Genomic DNA, 22,265 nt, shown 5'->3' on the forward strand with positions numbered 1-22,265 from the left:
TGCCTACTCACAAGCATGTGGTGAGGATTAATTAGATAAATATCAGCAGAACCTTCTGAGCTCCTTAGGATTGAGGTATTTATCCATCCGAGGTATTATTATCATTATCATTATCATGCCATTTCCCTTCGATCATAAATAAAACTCATAGCTGATAAAGACAGAAAAGATTTTGTTGGCTTGCCAAATCCTACCCCACAACCTCTCAGAGTAGCAGGGCGAGCCCGAGTGAGTGCCTTGACAGAAGACATATTATGGATTAAACTGATACTTCATTTGATCATAGCCAAAAGGTTTGTGTTAATGAGCTTAACAGTATTTACTTGGTGGGTGTCCAGAACAGCTGTCCTCTTTTGTTGCAGGTGCCAGAACCAAAGCCAAAGCAAGTCTGGATTTAGTAAATCCAATTACTTTTCAGGATTTGCCCCCTTCCAAGACAGTACTTATCATAAGCACTCGTTGATAATAGACACCCTGTTATGTTGATATGAGATACCCATAACCAGATTCAGGGATCCATTTTCTTTCTTAAAAACACTATTTTAACTATGTAATAAGGCTTATCTAGACATGTTCTACATTTAGAGTGGAAGTTTGGCTTTGATTATGATAACACCAAACAACTAATTCCAGATTCTTTTGATTTGATAACATCCCTACAAGAATTGCATTTTAATTGTTTCTGAGTTCACAGATACTTCTTGATTAATTTTTTTTTTGTCTGTAGGAGCAAAAAGGGAAGTCAGAGGACATCCTAATTAAAAATGAAAATGGATCGTCACTCAAGTAGCTTATTAGGAGATGTAAAACTCCATGAAAAATGAATATAATCTTTCCCAAGCAGGGTAAGCAGTGTGTATGTTTTAATAATCCAGAACACCTGGATATTTCACATCCAAAGAGAAGGCAGAAACATAAGGTGAAAGTGACCTTGTAATAAGGAAGAATTCGCGTATGGAAGGAGGATGCCTGAATGAGCAGACTAAGTGGTGACTGAAATTAGAAAACCCTTCCAATCAGTGTGAAGCAGAGAAAGCACGTATTGGTGGAATGACTGAAATGACATTGACGACCAGTAGTTCTCTGGCTGCTTGCACACAAGCAAGCCTGCTAGGGTGCTTTCTTAAAGAATCTATTTTTTCTATTTGTTCATTTTTTTTTTTTTTTTCAGGGAGAAAGGACAGGGAGAAAAGGTGTATTTGGTTTGAGAATGTGCAAACTCCATTTTAAGCCTTGTCTTAGCTAGTTTACATTTTCTGTCATTAGCCATTTTTTTTCATCTCTAGGTGACACAGCCTTGCTTTAGTGGATTAGTTAGATAAATGCTTCATCCATAAAATTATGTTAGTGTTCCTAGATAAAAATCCCTCTGCCCATTTGCGGCACAGAGATATTTCAGTAATTGATTTGGTTAATTGCAGTTTCGCAAGGTAACACATTTTCAGTAACTTAGAAGACTTTCTGTATCTAAATACTGATATTCCAAAGCTTTTGAATTAAAATAATATCATTTTCCTAGTCAGTTTGTCTGACTCTTGAATTTCCTTTTTCCTTTTGCTCTCCCTGCCATGGCTTCTAACGTTGCAATTTTCCATAGTTATAAAGATCATATATCCCAGACTTTCAAAAACTGTCCCAATTTCTCTCTGCAGTTTCACAAATCACCGCAATGTCCTAAGCATCCAAGTAATATTGGCTATATTGCCTATCCCATCAGGAAGCTGTACAAAATTCCTGAGTCAGGTTGTTCTGGTTCCATTTATAAGGAAAACACAGTTTCTGTCCCCCTGCAAGGCATGAGTTTGAAAACTTAAGTAGATCTGCCCACTCATTGGTTGTGAATGCTTTACTTATTCACCAACATAAGAATACATTTGTATAGCTCTATCTTCAGTTAGGCCTTCAGGGTAGGTTATCTTTCCTTTCTTGGCCACAGGTTTAGTTCTGAGTTCCTAGAATAAAGAGAACAAGATGTGGACTGAATGGTCCATGTCTTAAAATAGTCATCTCAAAGATGACTTTTTTCCCCTAAAAATACTGGTAAGAAAAATTTGAAGGAGAGTAAATGCCATTATGTACCTGATGAAGTCTAAATATCAAAAAGTCTCAGCCTGGAGGAAACTCTTTCAAGATGGAATTTGCTGAGAAAAGGTAGGAAAAGGTAAAAAATAGTGATGGTTTGGGGACAGGGATCCCCATCCTCTTATGTATGACCCCGCCTGACTTTGTTCTCTATTTGACAAGCAAGATGTAATTTTTAGAGATCCAGGTAGAGGGAGGACTCACTGCTATCAGATAAGAGCTTTCACCAAATTTGATCTTATGTTTTAATAAATGTTTGTTGACATGCCTCCATATGCCAATTATTGTGTTCCTTTTTTGGAGAATTTGTGAAGAAAACTGCTTCCAAAATAATCATGTTCTAGCCATTTGTTACTGCTTTTGACATTTATTAGTGCCTGGAAACTGAGATTGGTAAATTAATATTTTTCCCCACATGGATTCTACTCTCCTAACCTTGACTGAACTGGAACTTTAGAAGAAGAATAAGGAAAAAGATTCAAGAATATAATATCTCCAAGAACATAATTATCTATCTATCTATCATCTATCATCTATCTATCTATATCTATCCATCATTACCTATCATCTATCATCTATATCTATCATCTGTCATCTATATCTATCATCTATCTCTCTATCATCTATCATCTATCAATCATCTATCAATCATCTGAGAATGCTAGCTAATTAGATAAGCCTGGATTCCTATCTATGAGATTGTCTTCCATGAAATGGAGTGATTTTTCTATATATTATGCCACATTCCTTCCTGCATTATTTATGAAATTGATCCTAGCATATTCTCTTGTCATTTCTATCTCACCTGGGCTGCCATGTGCATTCACATTTCCTTGAATATTTCTGGCTCTTTGATAGCAATTAAAAAGTCTAGCAGCATAATTGGTGATGGTAGAAAAGAGATTGAATTCCAGGTGAAGTATTTCTGGGTGCAATTAGTTCTGCTCAGGATTGCATATTATTTTCTTATTGTATTGTAACAATTTCTACCCACATCCTCATAACTATGTTAAAGATGAATTACCAAGAAAATAAGCCCATTTATGTCAGAGCCATGTTTGTGATAGTTTTGTTCTTCTTCTTTTTTTTGATAGTTTCATTTTTAAATCCATTTGATGTTCTTGTGATATTCAATATTCACTCTCACATTGGAGAAATCCAAAGTTGGGGTGATGCAGTGATTAGTATAATTGCGTTATTTCCAATAAAAAAAATTCCTCCTCTTATGTGGTCTCTATTTCTCAGACAGTCCTTATAAAGTAATAATTAATTTGTAGTCCCATATTTTTATCATTAATAAAATAGCAAACTACCAATCAGAGTTTCTGATCAATATTAATAGCCAGATTGAATAAAAGTTTAATTTATTATTTTTCTGTAACATGTCAGTCACTGAATATGTAAAAGTGAAAAAAGCATATTCCTTCTTTCAAGGAGTTTATAAACTAGTGGGAAAGATATATATACGCTGAGTTCATATAATATAATTCCAAAGCAAACTCATTTGTTTCAAGCTGTTCTATAACCTTTTATTAGATAAATTTGATTTTCATTAAATTTTTTGAAATTAGGTCAAAGCTCTTTGTATCTGTTTTTGGATGGGTTATTACTGGCCTAGCTATGATGGTGAAAGACATTGACAGCGTTAGGATTAGAGTTCAGAATAATAACTCTACCAGAAAGGGCTTTTGTCGTTGAAGTGGTTCTTGTATATAGCTGAATTAGCCTTAATTGAAGTAGGTTTGCATTATGGGAAAAATATTGGTAAGTTGGCTTTTGTTTGCTTTTTACAATATTTTATGCAGTGGTGATACAGTTGAAAATGTTAGATTTGCTCCCAACCTGTCAAATGTACCCAAACCACAAGAGGGAGAAACAACTGTTTTGCAAGAGGAATTCTAGAAGCAATCTCTTTTGTGAATGTTGGTTGGCATTTTATACGTGGACACGGCCTCAGGGGAGATTATTCTCTAGTGAGTAATGCAGCATGGATGAACAGTGAAAATCTGAGATTTATTACAGTCATGTGGAATATAACCCTATGTGTTCTAGACTCTGATTTCTTCTACTGGCTAATACCAGAAGTTTAGGAGGAAGAAGGGGGAAAGCCTCACTCCAAGGCCTCTGTTAGTATACATGACTTGTCTTTCTCACTCACATAAACACACATAAACACTCATATTTATTAATTTATTTTATTATTATTATTTTTTAAGATTTTATTTATTCATTTGACAGAGAGAGACACAGCGAGAGAGGGAACACAAGCAGGGGGAGTGGGAGAGGGAGAAGCAGGCTTCCCTCCGAGCAGGGAGCCCGATGCGGGGCTTGATCCCAGGACCCCGGGTTCAGGACCTGAGCCGAAGGCAGAAGCTTAACGACTGAGCCACCCAGGCACCCCAACACTCATATTTAAACACACACACACACACACACACATTTATACACAAAGCCTACAGTGATTTGGACAGTGCTATTTATGGAAGAGGTAGGCTCTGTTTCCTAAATCCTGCAGTAATTACTTTGTTTCTTGAAGCATGAGATTTGATTACCCATATATTATTATTATGCATGCTGTGTAATGTTTTCGACTGTCACTTCATGCAGCTCTTCTTAAAAAAGAGAGTCTCATAATTTAGCTGAGGAAGACCAATATTTTGCATAGGCAGAGCAAGTTAGTGGCAAGCTCTGCCAAGAAAACCATAGGGTTTTAGGAAGCCCTGAAGTAGAGGCTGGGCACGCCAGTGTTTTCTAAAGGGAAGGTCTTACAAAGAAGATGTTTGGAGATTTGAAAAGATAAGTGAATTTGAGGAGTGGAGCAGGTAGCTATGAATTAAACACCATAGGATAAAATGTAGTTCTTATGATTTAAGTGAAGGTTGAGTCCCAAACAATGAGAGTGAAACATTGTATAATTAATTTCCTTTATATATGATTCAATAACCATGGCTAGTGTTTTGGTGAAAACCTCTTACCAGCATGAGCTGCTACCTCTCCCCTCTGCTGTGAAATCTGTTTGTATTTTGGGAATATGATGCAAAATAAAAATTATCAGAAAACAAGGGAAAGGGACAGTTTATATATGATATAAGAAAACTCTGACTTCCCATATGGAAAAAAAATCAAGCTGATCCCCATTTTGCCAATCCAAGAGTAGATTAGATGGATTAAAGACTATTATGAAAGCTTAAATATCACTTATAGAAGAAAATGTAGGGGATATTTTGTAATTTAGGGAGGAGAAAGGATTTTTTTTTTAAAGATTTATTTATTTATTTGACAGAGAGAGACACAGTGAGAGAGGGAACACAAGCAGGGGGAGTGGAAGAGGGAGAAGCAGGCTTCCTGCATAGCAGGGAACCCAATGTGGGGCTTGATCCCAGGACCCTGGGATCATGACCTAAGCTGAAGACAGACACCTAATGACTGAGCCACACAGGTGCCACCGAGAAAGACTTTTAAGTGAGACTTTCAAAGTACAAATTCTAAGATGGGAAATGGTCAGATATAGTTACATTGCAATGAAAGATTTTTGCTCAATAAAGGATGCCATTGACGAAGTAAAGTGATAAGTGACTCTTCAGGAGACAATATCTGAATTTTGTAAGATCAAGAAGGGCTCAGTTTCTAGAATATAAAATGAAATCTTTAAAAAGCAACAAGAAAAAAGCAGGGAATCAAATGGAAAAATAGGCAAAAGATAGGAATTGGCAATATAGATAAGGGAAAGCCAGATTTACCAATGAGTATATAAAGTAGTAATCCAAGAAGTGGAAATTAACCTACTGAGATACAATTTTACATATATCAGTTTAGTTGTAATTAGAAAGAAGCATGCTACCAAGGTTGGAGAGGATGTTGGAGGCTATTATTTTTATGCTGTGCTTGAGAATATAAATGGTACATTTCTTTTTTCCTGGAAGCAGAGTTCCAGTCCTTGGTGAAATTAAGAAAATGCATGCATTAAGTTGCAGGATATAAAATCAATGCACAGATTTTGCATTGATTTTATATCAATGCAAATATATCCGTTGCATTTCATATACTAACAATGAAGCAGAAGAAAGACAAATCAAGGAATTGATCCCATTTACAACTGTACCCAAAACCGTAAGATACCTAGGAATAAACCTAACCAAAGAGGTAAAGAATTTGTACTCTGAAAACTCTAGAACACTTATGAAGGAAATTGAAGAAGACAAAAAGAAATGGAAAAACATTCCATGCTCATGGATTGGAAGAACAAATATTCTTAAATATCTATGCTACCCAAAGCAATCTACACATTCAATGCAATCTCTACCAAAATACCATCAACATTTTCCACAGAGCTGGAACAAATAATCCTAAAATTTGTATGGAACCAGAAAAGACCCCCAATAGCCAAAAGAATGTTAAAAAAGAAAACCAAAGCTGTGGCATCACAATTCCCCACTTCAAGCTCTATTACAAAGCTGTAATCATTGAGACAGTATGGTATTGGCACAAAAACAGACACATGGATCAATGGAACAGAACAGAGAACCAAGAAATGGACCCTCAACCCTATGGTCAACTAATCTTTGACAAAGCAGGAAAGAATATCTAATGGAAAAAAGACAGTCTCTTCAATAAATAGTGTTAGGAAAATTGGACAACCACATGCAGAAGAATGAAACTGGACCACTTTCTTACACCATACATGAAAATAAACTCAAAATGGATGAAAAACCTCAATGTGAGACAGGAATCCATCAAAATCCTAGAGGAGAACTCAGGCAGTGACCTTTTTGACCTTGGCTGCAACAACTTCTTGCTAGACACATCTCCAAAGGCAAGAGACACAAAAGCCAAAATGAACTATTGGAACTTCATCAAGATAAAAACTTCTGCACAGCAAAGGAAACAGTTGACAAGACCAAAAGACCATTGACAAAATGGGAGAACATATTTGCAAATGTCTTATCAGATAAAGGGCTAGTATCCAAAATCTATAAAAAAAATTTATCAAACTCAACACCCAAAAACCAAATAATCCAGTCAAGAAATGCACAGAAGACATGAACAGACATTTCTCCAAAGAAGACATCCAAATGGCCAATAGACACATGAAAAAATGCTCAACATCACTCAGCCTCAGGGAAAAACAAATCAAAACCACAAGGAGATACCACCTCACACCATCAGAATGGCAAAAATTAACAAGTCAGGAAATGACATGTTGGTGAGGATGCAGAGAAAGGGGAACCCTCTTCTTGGTGGGAATGCAAACTGTTGGTGGGAATGCAAGCTGGTACAGCCAATCTGGAAAACAGTATGGAGGTTCCTCAAAAAGTTAAAAATAGAGTTAGCCTACCACCCAGCAATTGCACTACTAGGTATTTCCCCAAAGGATACAAACATAGTGATTGGAAGGGGCACCTGCACCCCAATGTTTATAGCAGCAATGTCCACAATTGCCAAACTATGGAAAGAGCCCAGATGTCCATCAACAGATGAATGAATAAACAAGAGGTGATATATATGTATATACAATGGAATATTACTCAGCCATCAGAAAGAATGACATCTTAACATTTGCAATGATGTGGATGGAACTAGAGGGTATTATGCTATGCGAAATAAGTCAGTCAGAAAAGACAAATATTATTTGATTTCACTGATATGTGGAATTTAAGATGAACATAGGGAAAGGGAAGGAAAAATAAAATAAGATGAAAACAGAGAGGGAGGCAAACCATAAGAGACTCTTAACTATAGGAAACAAACTGAGGGTTGCTGGAGGGGAGGTGGGGTGGTGGTGTAAATGGGTGATGGGATTAAGGAGGGCACTTGATGTAATGAGTGCTGGGTATTATAAGCAATTGATGAATCACTCAGTTCTACCTCTGAAACTAATAGTACATTATATGTTAACTAAGTTGTATTTAAATAAATTTTTTTAAAAAGTAAAGAAATTTTAATAAATTATTAATACTAATAAAAAAAGGAATATGTATGCCTTATGACCCCTTTACCACCATGGATAAATGCCAGAAAGTTTTTTTTTTTTTTTTTTTTTAGAGAGGGAGAGAGTGTGTCTATCACTAGGAGAGTAAATAAGCAAATTGTGGTCGCTGCACAGTAAGGAAAATCACATAACAATCAGAAACAGTGAACTAGATGTGAATACAAATCTCAAATATGATACGGGCAAAACAAAGATAAGGAAGTGAATAAGAGTCACAGCATAGTACATTTTTATAAATTAATACATGACTGTTGTGATGAGCACTGAGTGTTTTATGTAAGTGTTGAATAACTAAACTGTATACCTGAAACTAATATTACACTGTATGTTAACTAAATGGAATTTAAATAAAAATTATGATAATTAATGTATGACATACAAACCCATTTGTGATATTGTGATTTATAATAAGAAGTATATATTTATATATATAAATAAATACATAAAAGTGATAAAAGTGCTGGGAGCATCTTTTGTTCTAATATTTGGTGTTGGCCCTGGTTCCTAAGGCAAAGTTTCTGAATCTCTTGGAATTTCATAGGTATTGGGAACTTTTTTTTCCTAGTGATGCTACGCTTGGTAGGCTCCTGGATAGCTTCAGGATTGGGGCTGGTCATCAGGAAGACCAAGTCATGATTAGAAGCTTGGAACTTTAAGCCCCACCCCTCATCCTCTGGAGAGGAAAGAGGGCTGGATATTGAGTTAAGAATTAGTCATGCTTATGCCTATGTGATGAAGCCTTCATAAAAATCCCTGAACTATGGTGGGGGGGTGGGCAGTGCCTGGGTGGTTCAGTTGGGTAAGCGTCTGACTCTTGGTTTCAGCTCAGGTCATGATCTCAGGGTTGTGAGACTGAGCCCTGCATCTGGCTCCTCACTCAGCATGGAGTCTGCTTGAGATTCTCACTCTCCCTTTCCCTCTGTCCCATCTGCTTGTGCTCTCTCTCTCCAAAATAAATAAATAAATCTTTTAAAAAATTCCCTGAACTATGGGGTTTGGAGAGCTTCCAGGTTGGTGAACCCTACATGCTTGGAGGGCAATGTACCTCAACTCCACAGACACAGAAGCTCCTGTGATCAGAAACCTTCTGGCCCTTCTAGTATGTATCACTTCATCTGGTTGTTCATCTTAATGACATCCTTTATTACTTAACAAACTAGCAAATGTAAGTAAGTATTCCCCTGGGTTCTGTGAGCCATCCTAGGAAATATCAAAGAAAACAAAAAAAATATAAAATTGATGAGGAAATGGTCCAGATATCTTCCAAAGTATGAAAGCATCTAGGGCAGTTATGTTTTATTTAAGAAAATGACTAACATTCACACATTTAAAAAAAAAAAAAATTATTGTTATGTTAATCACCATACATTACATCACTAGTTTTTATGTAGTGTTCCATGATTCATTGTTTGTGTAAAACACCCAGTGCTCCATTCAATATGTGCCCTCTTTAACACCCATCACCAGGCTAACCCATCCCCCCAACCCCCTCCCCTCCAGAACCCTCAGTTTGTTTCTCAGAGTCCATAGTCTCTCATGGTTTGTCTCCCCCTCCAATATCCTCTCCTTCATTTTTCCCTTCCTACTATCTTCTTCTTTTTTTTAACATATAATGTATTATTTGTTTCAGAGGTACAGGCCTGTGATTGATCAGTCTTACACAATTCACAGCGCTCACCATAGCACTTACCCTCCCCAATGTCTATCACCCAGCCACCCCATCCCTCCCACCCCCCACCACTCCAGCAACCCTCAGTCTGTTTCCTGAGATTAATAATTCCTCATATCATTTTTGAGGTTGGATTCTAGTCTACTCAGTTGTTTCCAACAGTGGAAAACATTTGGTCTAGTGAGCTCCCTCTCTTTCTTGTTTCTTTTGATTCTGCTTTTCTTGACTCCAGTTCAGAGATAATTTAGATCCGTGATCATATCATAACCCCCCTCAGATATTTCAGTTTTAATATCCATATTTTTTGAAACTTGAAATAAAAATAGCATGCTTTAGACTGTTCTGATTTGAAGAGTAATATGTTTATAGTGGGAAATTTGGAAAATAATGTTACAGGATTTCTTTTCTGTCACTGTCAATAGTTCTTGGTCACTCCGCTTTGAAGAATGAAGAGGTAGACCAGACCAAGAGTGGTGGGCAACAAAGCAAAGTTTACTGAGTGATAGTAAAATTATTGAGCGATAGTACAAAGCTCCCGAAGAGGGAGGAGACCTGAGAGGGTTGCCACCAGAGTTTCTAAGTCTAGGGGTTTTTATGGGCTTGTTGGTGGACTGTTTTAAACTGATTAAGCCTCCATGAGCTGTTATCCATCAGGTTTTTGTCATTTGCCTATCACGTGGGAAAGGGTAGAGGGCTCCTTCCAGGGTGTTGTAAAATCCTTTTAAGTGTGGTTTCCTCTTAGGGTGTGGCCACTTGTCTCTGCCTGCCTTTCTTCCAACTATCTTCATTAATAAAGAAAAGAAAAAAGTACAAAATTGAAATCATTCATATTCTATGTAAAGAATGATAGTTGACATTTTAAAACAAAAACATTAAGTTTAACTTTACTTGAATTTGACAGAAGAAAAAAGATACTAAAGTGTAACTGAAGGGGATACTAGACTTTAATTACTTGAAAAAATATGTATTATCAGTTGCTAGAAGTTCCACCAAAGTTAAAAATAAAAGATTAAGAAAAAAATTAAAAGATTTCAGATAATGTTTTATTGTTGTGGTGGTAGTTATTATTGTGACTTGGAACTACACATTTCTTAGCATAGACTGAAGTTTCCAGGTAATAAAACTTAATATACTATCAGTTATTAATAAAAATCAGTTCATCTTTCATTAATTTAAATACAAGTTTAAAATTCACTACTTTTAGGATCACTCTTTGAGAGAAATTAATGTGAAAAGACTGATCTATAAGCAAAATGTATGGTAAAATGACAAATCACTTTTAGGAAACACAAAGAACTATAAATTCAGAAGACTAGTTTGGTTCCATTGGTCTTTCTGAGTTACATAACTAGGTGTCTTGGCTTCATTATTTCAGAAGGTGTTATTTCTTATAGTCTTCTCAGCTGCTCAAAATCTTACCACATCTTACTTTGTCTGGATCATAACTTTTTATCTTTATTTGTTTATAGTTAAAAGTTTCTTTTCTTATTGAATAAGGAGAATATTTTCTCATTAAGAGCATGTTATAATTTATACATTCTTACTCAAAAATTTGCACAGTAGTAACTAGTCTAATTTTGAAGGTGGTTTTTCAAAGTTCTCAGACTTCTGCTCTGATTTGAACCATTTTTTGCATTGACACAGTGTTCATACAGAGATTTTTTTTTTTTTTATTATTGCATATGTTAGGTGCTAAGGGCTGAATTTTGTCCCCCCTCCACATTCATATGTTGAACCCCTAATTCCCAATGTGACTGTATTTGGATATAGGACCTTAGGAGGTAATTAGGGTTAAATGAGGTCTTGAGAGGGGGGCACTACTCAGATAGGATTAGTGTCATTATAAGAAGTGACAATAGAAAGCTCATTCTCTTCGTGGTGTTCAGAGAAGTTATAGGAACACACAGGGAGATGGTGGCCATCTGCAAGTTAGGAAAAGAGTTCTCACCAGAGACTGACCCTGCTGGCACCCTGATCTCAGATTTCCAGCCTCCAGAACTGTGAGAAAATAAAATTCTGTTGTTTAAGCCACCCAGTCTATTAGTATTTTGTTATGGTAGCCAAAGCTGACTGACACATGAGGTGATTTCACCATATCTTGGATCCCATGTTTGTCTTTTGGAAAAAATTTTTTTAAAGATTTTATTTATTTATTTGAGAGAGAGAATGAGAGAGACAGAGCATGAGAGGGGGGAGGGTCAGAGGGAGAAGCACACTCCCTGCTGAGCAGGGAGACTGATGTGGGACTCCATCCTGGGACTCCAGGATCATGACCTGAGCTGAAAGCTGTTGCTTAACCAACTGAGCCACCCAGGTGCCCCTCATGTTTGTCTTTCGGATTGAGTTTTTATTTTAGTGGATTTTGTCCAGTAGTAAACTTTTTTAGAAGGAGGACATGGATGGTAAACTTTCTGGATCCTTGAATATCTGAAAATAGTATTTTGAACTAAGATATAATGTATTATATCCACTTGTTTTTCTTTCTTTATACCTAAGGTCAAATTCTTTCACATTTTAAAATTCCAGAAATTGGCATGCAAACTTTAATCATTAACAAAACCTCAAATGGCCAAACAGAAGGCAGAAGAATAAGTTATGATATACAGCCAAGTTGATGTAGACCTTAGCTATGAGTTGTAGTTATTTATTTGGTTATTGCCTCTGTTACTTTTATGTAATAGTGTCATCACATATTTAAATAATAACATAAATTTGTATAAAAAATTGTCACTTAAAGTCATTGAGCTTTGGTATTTACCCTTGAACTTCCTACTTGAAGACTTCTTGTGTGAAATAATTAAATGTCTTTATCACTTAGCCTACACTTGCACCTAGATGAAGACTAAATGATACACCATTGATTTAGCTGTATAATTTCAGCTGTATATTCTTCTCCAACATGAAAGAGCGAGCCGTTGGCAGTTATGTCCTCGTGGTGACCTAGAGTTTTTTATTTAGGTCATGATTGCAATCTTAATCTTTGTAACATGCTTAAAATTGTATGAGGTTCACATTTAGTAATCTCAAGGTTTTCTATTTGGTTAAACTTGTAGTTTTAATTTTTTATTAATTGAATTGCATGTCATAATTAGTTAAAAAAATTCTCTTAAAAATCAACCAGTGGGGCGCCTGGGTGGCTCAGTTGGTTAGGCGACTGCCTTCGGCTCAGGTCATGATCCTGGAGTCCCGGGATCGAGTCCCGCATCGGGCTCCTTGCTCAGCAGGGGGTCTGCTTCTCCCTCTGACCCTTCCCCCTCTCATGTGCTCTCTCTCATTCTCTCTCTCAAATAAATAAATAAAATCTTAAAAAAAAATTAAAAAAAAATCCACCAGTGAATCTTGTTAAATAGATATAATGGTTAGAGTAATAGTTTTTCATTTCATATGAACTAAATCAGCCAAATCTCTTTTTCACTAGAAATTCTTTCACATATTCTGAGTTTGGCAAGGACAGGCATCTTACGGGTCCTATATATCCTAAAATAAAACTACTTTTTATTTCAATGCTTCATAAAATTTTGCACAATATTGTCCCATTTTATAAAACAGAGAATGACAAACTCCTCTTTTGTAAGTTATGTGAGTATATATGTTTGTGTGTGTTTGTGTTAATATACATTCATACTGGGAAATAACTACTCCATCAACTTTACTTATTTATAGACCTTTTCTTTTGTATTTGTCCAGGGCCAAATTGCAGTTCACATCTCCATCCATCTCCTATACAGGAGAAGTGGGATTACTAGTTCAAAATTTCCACTGGTACTATTATTAATTACCCACAATTTGCTATCACCTTCTGTACTTGCTGACTCTGTGAGAAGTTAATCCAGAATTTTGTTGGAAAGAATGGCTCTTAGGTTTTTCAGATCTTTGCCATCTTTGGCTTACCATTTTCTGGGCTCTTATTTCTCCATCTAGTTGATGCCAGATTCTCTGCCTCTCTCTTCCAGAAAGTACTCATAATTTCTTGCCTGGATAATTATTTTTGAAAGACCATATGAATTAATTTTGGTTATGTTTTCTGTCATTTCAATGGGATTTTGGAAAGAAAGGAAGCAAACAATTTATTCTTTCCTTCTTGAACTAGATGTCTTTCTTTCTTACATGATTTCCCCCATTTAGTTAATTGACAACTTAAGGGGCTCCACCAAGCCATCGTATTTTTCTTGTTCTTCAGAACAAACAATCCCAAAATTACCATCCATGAGGCTATCAATTTTCCTATCCCTTTGTAGCATCTTAGTGGGGAAAAATGTGTTTACTATTCACAGATTATACTTTTCACCTCTGACATTATACAAGATTTGTTATTTGTTTCTTTTTTTGGAAATTTTAAAAAAGTTACTTCAATTAAGAAAAGTACCTGATACTCTAATTCAGATCCTATATATCCCACGTATATTCTTCAGAAGTAAACTTTATTTCTATTCTGCTATGACCTCTTTCAGAGATTTTGAATCAAAATGCCAATGTTAAACATGCAAGGCAGACTCACTGTGCAAACCCTTGAGACCATGGCTATAGAGTTTTCCAAGAGAAGTGCAGTAACATTGGTGATTTATGGCTGGCTGCAATAACGCTGTTACTGTCATGAGCCACTCTGGACAATCCCAGGAGACTAAAGCTTCCCTTTTCCCATCAGTCATTACTGGAGTATTGAATGGGTGGCTAATGATGTTGTTGGCCTGTGGTTATATTCATGTCTCTTTTTTGGAGAACAGTAATCTTCACATTTCTGCTTGTGGCCCTGGGCAGAGCTGGAAATGAGAATACGATTTTCTATTTCCCATCTAAAGGATGGAAATACTGCCCCAGAGTCTGCCCATGCTGAAAGCTGAAACTACTGTTCATTCTCAAATGGTACTCACTTCCTCACCAATAAATCCATGGTTTCCACACTCCTGGTGGAAAGTTGAGAAATAACGTCACATATTACTATCCATCCCAAGTTTGGCTCACTTAACAATTAGATGACTAATTGAATAATTATTGCTGGCACTGAAAATGTAATTATTACTGCCCAAATAAAGTCACCACAGTGACCTCACAGCTGTGGATCATGATACAAGAATAGTGGCGTTCTCTGACTTAGAAAAGACCCCACCGATCTAGGCCCTGTGCTGGAAGAGTGCTCAAGTGATGACAGGTTGAGTGTGAGCCAGGCATCCCAGTGAAATCAAACCATTTACATTAGAGATAGAAAAAAATAGGTCACCCAGTGTAGATACGTTATTGCCATACTTTTAGTCTTTTTTGTAACTTCTAGAGTGGCCCATCTTTTGTCCCCATCCAATAATATATTTTTCCAATTTTCACATCATTCAGTATATCCACTTCCATAAATACTGTGCATTTTGTTTTTGTTGTTGAAGTAGAACACTTCTATGAATTGATTCTTCTGATCCTATCCTTAGTATTTCTCTGAATTGCCCAGAACTTCGGGTATTTCAACTTCTCATTTTCATTCCCTTTATTAACTGTGGGATATTGGGCAAATCATTTAACTTCTCTGAGTGTGATGGATACTTAGCATGTGAGGTGATTTTGAACTTTCTACAAATTACAGATTCAATTAAGACATCTTTTCCATCTTTTCTATCAACTTTTAGCACAATATCTTATGCATAAGAAACATACGTGAGTTGATGAGATTAACTAAATTAAGACACAGCCCTTGCCCACAATAAAAGGCTGATTGTTATAAATGTGAGATGTCAGTTGGGAGCTGCTATAGCCAGCCTTGTGTTATCTAGATGAGAATGGTGACTTAAAATCTTCATTCCAGGGACGCCTGGGTGGCTCAGTCGTTAAGCGTCTGCCTTCGGCTCAGGTTATGATCTCAGGGTCCTGGGATCGAGTCCCGCATTGGGCTCCCTGCTCCCTGGGAGCCTGCTTCTCCCTCTGCCTCTCTCTCTCTGTCTCTCATGAATAAATAAATAAAATCTTAAAAAAAAAAAATCTTCATTCCATGGTCTGTAGAAGTCCAGAGCCTCTATTTCTGTCTATTCTTTGTGTAGGAGGGTAATGGAAAACTTAGGTAGGCTGGAATCCTTTAGTTTTTCCCCCTTATTTTGTTTCTGTCCTGTGGTGTATCACTCCAAGGTGAAATCTAGCTCTTTAATTGATTTTCAGTGCCAAAATACCACTCAAGCAAGCATTCATGAATTTAATAGACTTTATTTGTATTTCTTCTTTAAATTAAAAAAAATCTTTTCCAATGAAATTTCCCACTCACATCTACTTTCCATGTGTATCTACCTTTTATATCCTTATTTTTGTATAAATGTATATCATAAAATGTATAGTAATAGTAATATATTTTATGTTTGTAATGTATTTAATATATATATTTTGTATTTAAAACATTTATACAGTGGCATTTTGATGTACTTCTCATTCTACTTCTGATACTTTTCACAAAACTTTAGTTTCTAAGATCTATGTTGATGTATATAATTTTAGCAGTCATACCTAATATAACACTTTATATTTTTATTTATTTATATATTATTTATTTATTATATATATTTTTATTTATCTTTTAACTTAGACATTTATAGATGCTTCCATTTAAGAAACAAAAGAGACAAGCAAAGGGAAAAAAGAGAGAACGAGAGGCAAACCAAGAAACGGATTCTGAACAATAGAGAACAAACTGATGACTACCAGGGGGAAGTCGGGGAGATGGGTTAAAAAGGTGATGGGGATTAAGAAATGCTCTTGTGCTGAGCACCAGGTGTTGTATGGAAGTGTGAATCACAACATCGTACACCTAGAACTAATTTTACAGTGTATATTAACTAACTGGAATTTAAATAAAAACTTAAAAAAATGCTTCTAATTCTTTGCTATTACAATGCTGCAAAGAGTGTGTTTATACCTCTCTCTGTATTCAGGTATTTAAGTTTTTCTGGTGGTTTACAGCCAAAAGTGGAGTAGGGCACAGGGTATGCATATTTTTGGTTTCATTAGTCTACCAAATTGTACCCTAAAATGATTCCAATAATTCATAATCCCACAGTCCTTTCTAACATTTATGTTGTCTAAATTATTATATTTGTTACTCACATTGGTATAAAATGGATACATGGATCTCTGTACATACATGGATATGTTTCTAGATCTGGCTTTCTTTGCAATTATTATAACACTGACTTAATTACTATAACCTTATAAAATATCTTATTATCTTGTTGATTTAAGCTCTGCTATTTGCTTTATTTTTTGAAATTATACAGTTATTTTAGAATTTTATTTTTTATTAATTTTAAAATTTGCAAATTATGACTGCCACATTGCACAAGTTCCAAATGTCACCATTCATGTAGAATACAAACTGTAACAATATGGTCCTGTAGTAAATTCTTTTAAACTCTCTACATATTTTGACAGCATTTGCCACTGAATGTGCAGTCTAATTTGGCAGAAATAGATAAATTTATTTCATTATCCTCTATAAGGATACAAATTTTCTTTTGTGTTCTTTTTTCTGCAACCTGGATCAGAGTCTGACATAGCAGGAACTCTAAAAATAATTGCTGAATAAATAAATAAAGTTTTCTACCTATTCATTCATTCATTCATTCATTCATTCATTCATGTGTCTGAGATATTTCTCCACCTATTGTGGTATATTTGGATGTCTATTAAATGCCATTTAATGCCATTTACCTGTTTTTCAGAATGGCTTTGTAAAGCTTTTGTTAGGTTAAATCCTACTCTTATAGGTTTTATTGTTATTATGACTGGCATATTACTCTCTAAATGATAATCATGGGTATAGAGAAACTACTTTTGTTTTTTGAGATGAGGTTCATGTATCTTATTGTTACATTGTCATTAATTATAGAAGTTTGTCTATTGATTCTCCTTTTTTTTCTATATTCATGATCATATCTTTTTCAAATGACATTTTGACTCTTTATTTAAATATTTGTCTTTTTTTATCCTGTCTGATTGTATTGGCCTGGACCTCCATGAAGTATGCATTATGTTTACAGTACGTTTTTGCTAGTCACCTGTTATACAGTTAAATAAGATTACCTCTTTGTCTAGTTTGCTAAGGGTTTTTTAAGAACAAGTAAAAGTTACATTTTATTGAATGTTTTTATTTTTATATGATTTGAAATGACATGTTCCTCTTTAATCACTTAATGTAGTTAACTTAATAAATTATCTAATTTTGAAGCATCTTTCAACTTATAAAATTAGTATGATTTGTAAAAGCAATAGAACTTATGGTGTGTTTCTACACAATATTGTTGGATTCATTTAGGTAATCTTTACATAGAATTTTTTTGAATATAGTCACAAATGGAGATGATCTAGAATGTTAATTTTTTGAATGTCTTTCTAATTTTGTCATATATGTTATACTGGTCATAAAATTACAGGCCACTTTGCCTTATTTCTGCACTCGAGAAAAAATTATAGAAGCTGTAGGTTATTACGTGTTACTTGGATGGTTAGTAAAAACTGCCTGGATAAACTATCTGGGTGGTGACTTTTGGAGAGATGTTTTATCTATCATCTTATTGCTTTTAGTGGTTTTTGAGCTAGTCCAGTCCTTTAGGAAATATCTTCTGGCCAATCTTTAATTCATAATTTAAAAAAAAATCTCTGCTTTGTAGGTAGTGGGTTTCCCTCTTCCATTCTGAATCGTGCTTATTTATCAGTGTTTTCTTTTTTCTTCATGAATCTTACTAAAGAATTTCCTATGTTAGTTGTCTTTTAAAAATAGATTTAGTTTTGTTAATCCTTTCTCTTCTTTTTCTGTTTCATTGATTTTTGCTCTTAATTATTGGCTTCTTACATAGTTTTAAAAAGTGTTCTCGCAAAAAATGTTCCATTGCTTAATTTCTAATTTTTGAGTTGAATGCTCAACTAATTTTAGACATTTTATTCCCTGTTAGATGTTTTTAAATCTATAAATTTGACTTTATATACATAACTTTGCTTTCAAAATTATGGTGTGCAGTGCTTTCATGATCTTTAACTGTAAGTATTTCATAATTTGAGCTATTTACTCTTTGACCCATTGATTTTGGGATGTAGGATAATGGGTTTTCAATTATATGGCTCTTTCTTTCTTTCTTTCTTTCTTTCTTTCTTTCTTTCTTTCTTTTCTTTTCTTTCTTTCCTTCTTTCTTTCTTCCTTCTTGCTATCTTTTTGATTTCTAATTGTTTTATATTGTGGTAGCTCTTGGAGGCATTAGCAGGTGACAGTGACATAGTCTGTGGTTTGGATGTAGGGGCAAGTGGTGTTTGGAGGGCACAACTCTCAGGTCTGCAGGAAGGGGAGAAAGAGGAGGATCTTTGGAGACTGAGGGCGGAAGGCGGGCAAAACTGTGACAGCTCAGATATTAGCAAGTGGGCTCCCATTCAGGTCGTCTGCTGGCCTGACATCCCAGATTTCAGACTGAACTGTGCCTTGGACCTTCGCAGACATGGGACTCGGGCCCCAGGGTTCCGCTCCAGAAACCTGAGTTGCTTCCCTGGTGCCTTTCGCCTACTGAAGGTGAGAGACTGTGCTGCAAGCATGCTCAGTTCACTCCCACACTGTAACCGCATGCGTGGTCCTGCCCCTGCACTGCCTTTGGGCTAGAACTTGGTCCCCTATATTTGGCTGGGCCCCCGGGTCAAGATACCACTGCATTGTGACTCTCACTAGGGCATTGGGGGAGGGGTCCATGAGGATTGGGGATTGCTTGATAGGTGGCATATGCCAGACTCCTCAACTAGAAGTCTGTGATGAGAGGCCTCTAGCACCTGTGCCACTCAGGTGTTTCTTATCCAAGACTCCCTTGCCAGTCCCCATAGATCTTCTGAGATCTCGTGAGATTGGGCTTCCTCTGGGAAGAGTGGTCTCAGCAGCAGTGGCTGGGGCCCAATCCTGCCATTGCCTCAGCTGCCCCTGTTGCTCAGCTCATCCCAGCTTATCCTCTCCTTGTCCCTCCATCTGGAATCACATTTACTCTCCCTCACACAACCAGAGCCACAAAGTGCACCTTGCGGACTCCAAATGCGTTCTGTTTGCTTTCCTGGGAAACCTCATACTCCACTCACCAGGACCAGGCCCCAGCCCAACCTGCTTCCATTGTCTGTGGTTTGTCTAGATCTAGAGCAAGGGGAGCTTGAAGGAGATCATCCTCCAGTCTGCAGGAAGAGGAGAAAGAGGAAAATGGCTGGTGACTGATCTTGGAAGGTGGGGGAAGCTGATAGCCCTGGGTATTTTCAGGTAAGCTCTCATTCAGGTTCTCTGCTGGCCGGACACACCTTACTTAATGATTTCAGAATGGAACTGCACATTTGGGTTTCTGCAGCCTTGGACCTTGGCATTTGTAGGATTGGGGATCTAGGAGTCACTACAGTGGAACATTTGTTAGAGTTAATGAAACTACGTTGATATATCATTATCACCTAAGGTCCATAATTTATATTAGAGTACACTCTCGGTGTTGTACCTTCTATGGGTGTAGACAAATGTGCAATGGCCTATATCCATCACTGTAGTATAATAGAGAATGGTTTCACTACTCTGAAAGTTCCCTATGGCTTGCCTATTCTTCCCTTCCGCCCTTAACTTCTGGCAAATAATAATCTTTTTACTGTGTCCATAGTTTTGCCTTTTCCAGAAATTGGAATCAGACAGTATGTAGCCTGTTCAGATTGTCTCTTCACTTATTAATTCCTCCGTGTGTTCCCCCAAACGGTAGCTTATTTCCCTTTAGTGCTGAGTAATATTCCATTCTTTGGATGTACCACAGTTTATCCATTCACCTACTGAAGGACATCTTGGTTGCTTCCAAGGTTTGGCAATTATGAATAAGCTGCTACAAGCTTCCGTGAATAGGTTTTTGTGTGGACATAAATTTTCAACTTTTTTGGGTGAATACAAGAAGCACAATTGCCATATCATGGTAAAAGGATTTTTAGTTTTGTTAGAAACAGCCTGTCTTCCAAAACAAATGTACCATTTGTACTCCCACCAGCAATGAATGAGAGTTTCTCTTATTTCATGTCCTCACCAACATTTGGTGTTGTCAGTATTCCAGATTTTGGCCATTCTAATAGGTGTGTAGTGGTATCTTGTTTTAATTTAGGTTTCCCTGATGACATATGATGTGGAGGATCTTTTCATATTCTCATCGTCATCTGTATATCTTCTTTGGTGAGATGTCTATTAAGGTCTTTGGCTCATTTTTAATTGGGTTATTTTCTTACTGAGTTTTATGAGTTCTTTTTATGTTTTGGATAACAGTCCTTTATCAGATGTGTTTTTCACAAATATTTTCTGCCTGTCCATGACTTGTCTTTCATTCTTTTTATAGTGTCTTTCAAAGAGCAGAAATTTTTAATTTTAATGAAGTCCAGTTTATCAATGATTTCTTTCATGGATTATGTTTTTGCTGTTGTATCTGAAAAGTCATTGCCATGTTAACAGACATCTAGATTTCTCCTATGTTGTCTTTTAAGAGTTTTATAGTTTTGCATTTTACATTTAGACCTGTGATCTATTTTCATTTTTTTTTTTTTAAGATTTTTTATTTATTTGAGAGAGAGGGAATGAGAGACAGAGAACATGAGAGCGAGGAGGGTCAGAGTGAGAAGCAGACTCCCCACCGAGCAGGGAGCCCGATGTGGGACTCGATCCTGGGACTCCAGGATCATGACCTGAGCCGAAGGCAGTCGCTTAACCAACTGAGCCACCCAGGCGCCCCTATTTTTCTTTTTTTTAAAGGTTTTATTTATTTATTTGACAGAGAGAGACACAGCGAGAGAGGGAACACAAGCAGGGGGAGTGGGAAAGGGAGGAGCAGGCTTCCCATGGAACAGGGAGCCCTATGTGGAACTCGATCCCAGGACCCTGGGACCATGATCTGAGCCGAAGGCAGACGCTTAACGACTGAGTCACCCAGGCCTCTGACCTGTGATCTATTTTTGAGTTAATTTTTGTGAATAGTGTAGGGTCTGAGTCTAGATTCATTTTTTTTTTCATGTGGATGTCTAGTTGTTTCAGCACCATTTGTTTAAAAGTCATTTTTTTCATTGTATTGCTTTTGCTCCTTTGTCAAAGATCAGTTGACTGTATTTATGTGAGTCTATTTCTCAGCTCTCTATTGTGTTCCATTGATCTACTTATATATTCTTTCACCAACACCACACTGTCTTGATTACCGTAGATTTACAGTAAGTGTTGATGTCAGGTAGCCTCAGCTCTCTTTTTTTCCTTCACCATTGTGTTGACTGTTCCGGATTTTTGTCTCTCCATATAAACTTTAGACTTAGTTTGTCAATATTCACAAAATAACTTGCTGAGAATTTGATTGGGATTTCACTGAATCCAAAGATGATGTTGGAAAGAACTGACATCCTGATAATACTGAGTCTTTCTTTTTGTGAACATAGAATAGCTCTCCATTTATTTAGTTCTTTGATTTTGTTCATCAGTTTTGTAATTTGCTTCAGATATTATATGTATGTTGGTAGATTTTTACCTAAGTATTTCACTTTTGTAGGTGC

This window comes from Mirounga leonina, unplaced genomic scaffold (genome assembly GCF_011800145.1).
Source record: "Mirounga leonina isolate KUSES-001 unplaced genomic scaffold, KU_Mleo_1.0 Mir_129, whole genome shotgun sequence".
Classification (NCBI taxonomy): domain Eukaryota; kingdom Metazoa; phylum Chordata; class Mammalia; order Carnivora; family Phocidae; genus Mirounga; species Mirounga leonina.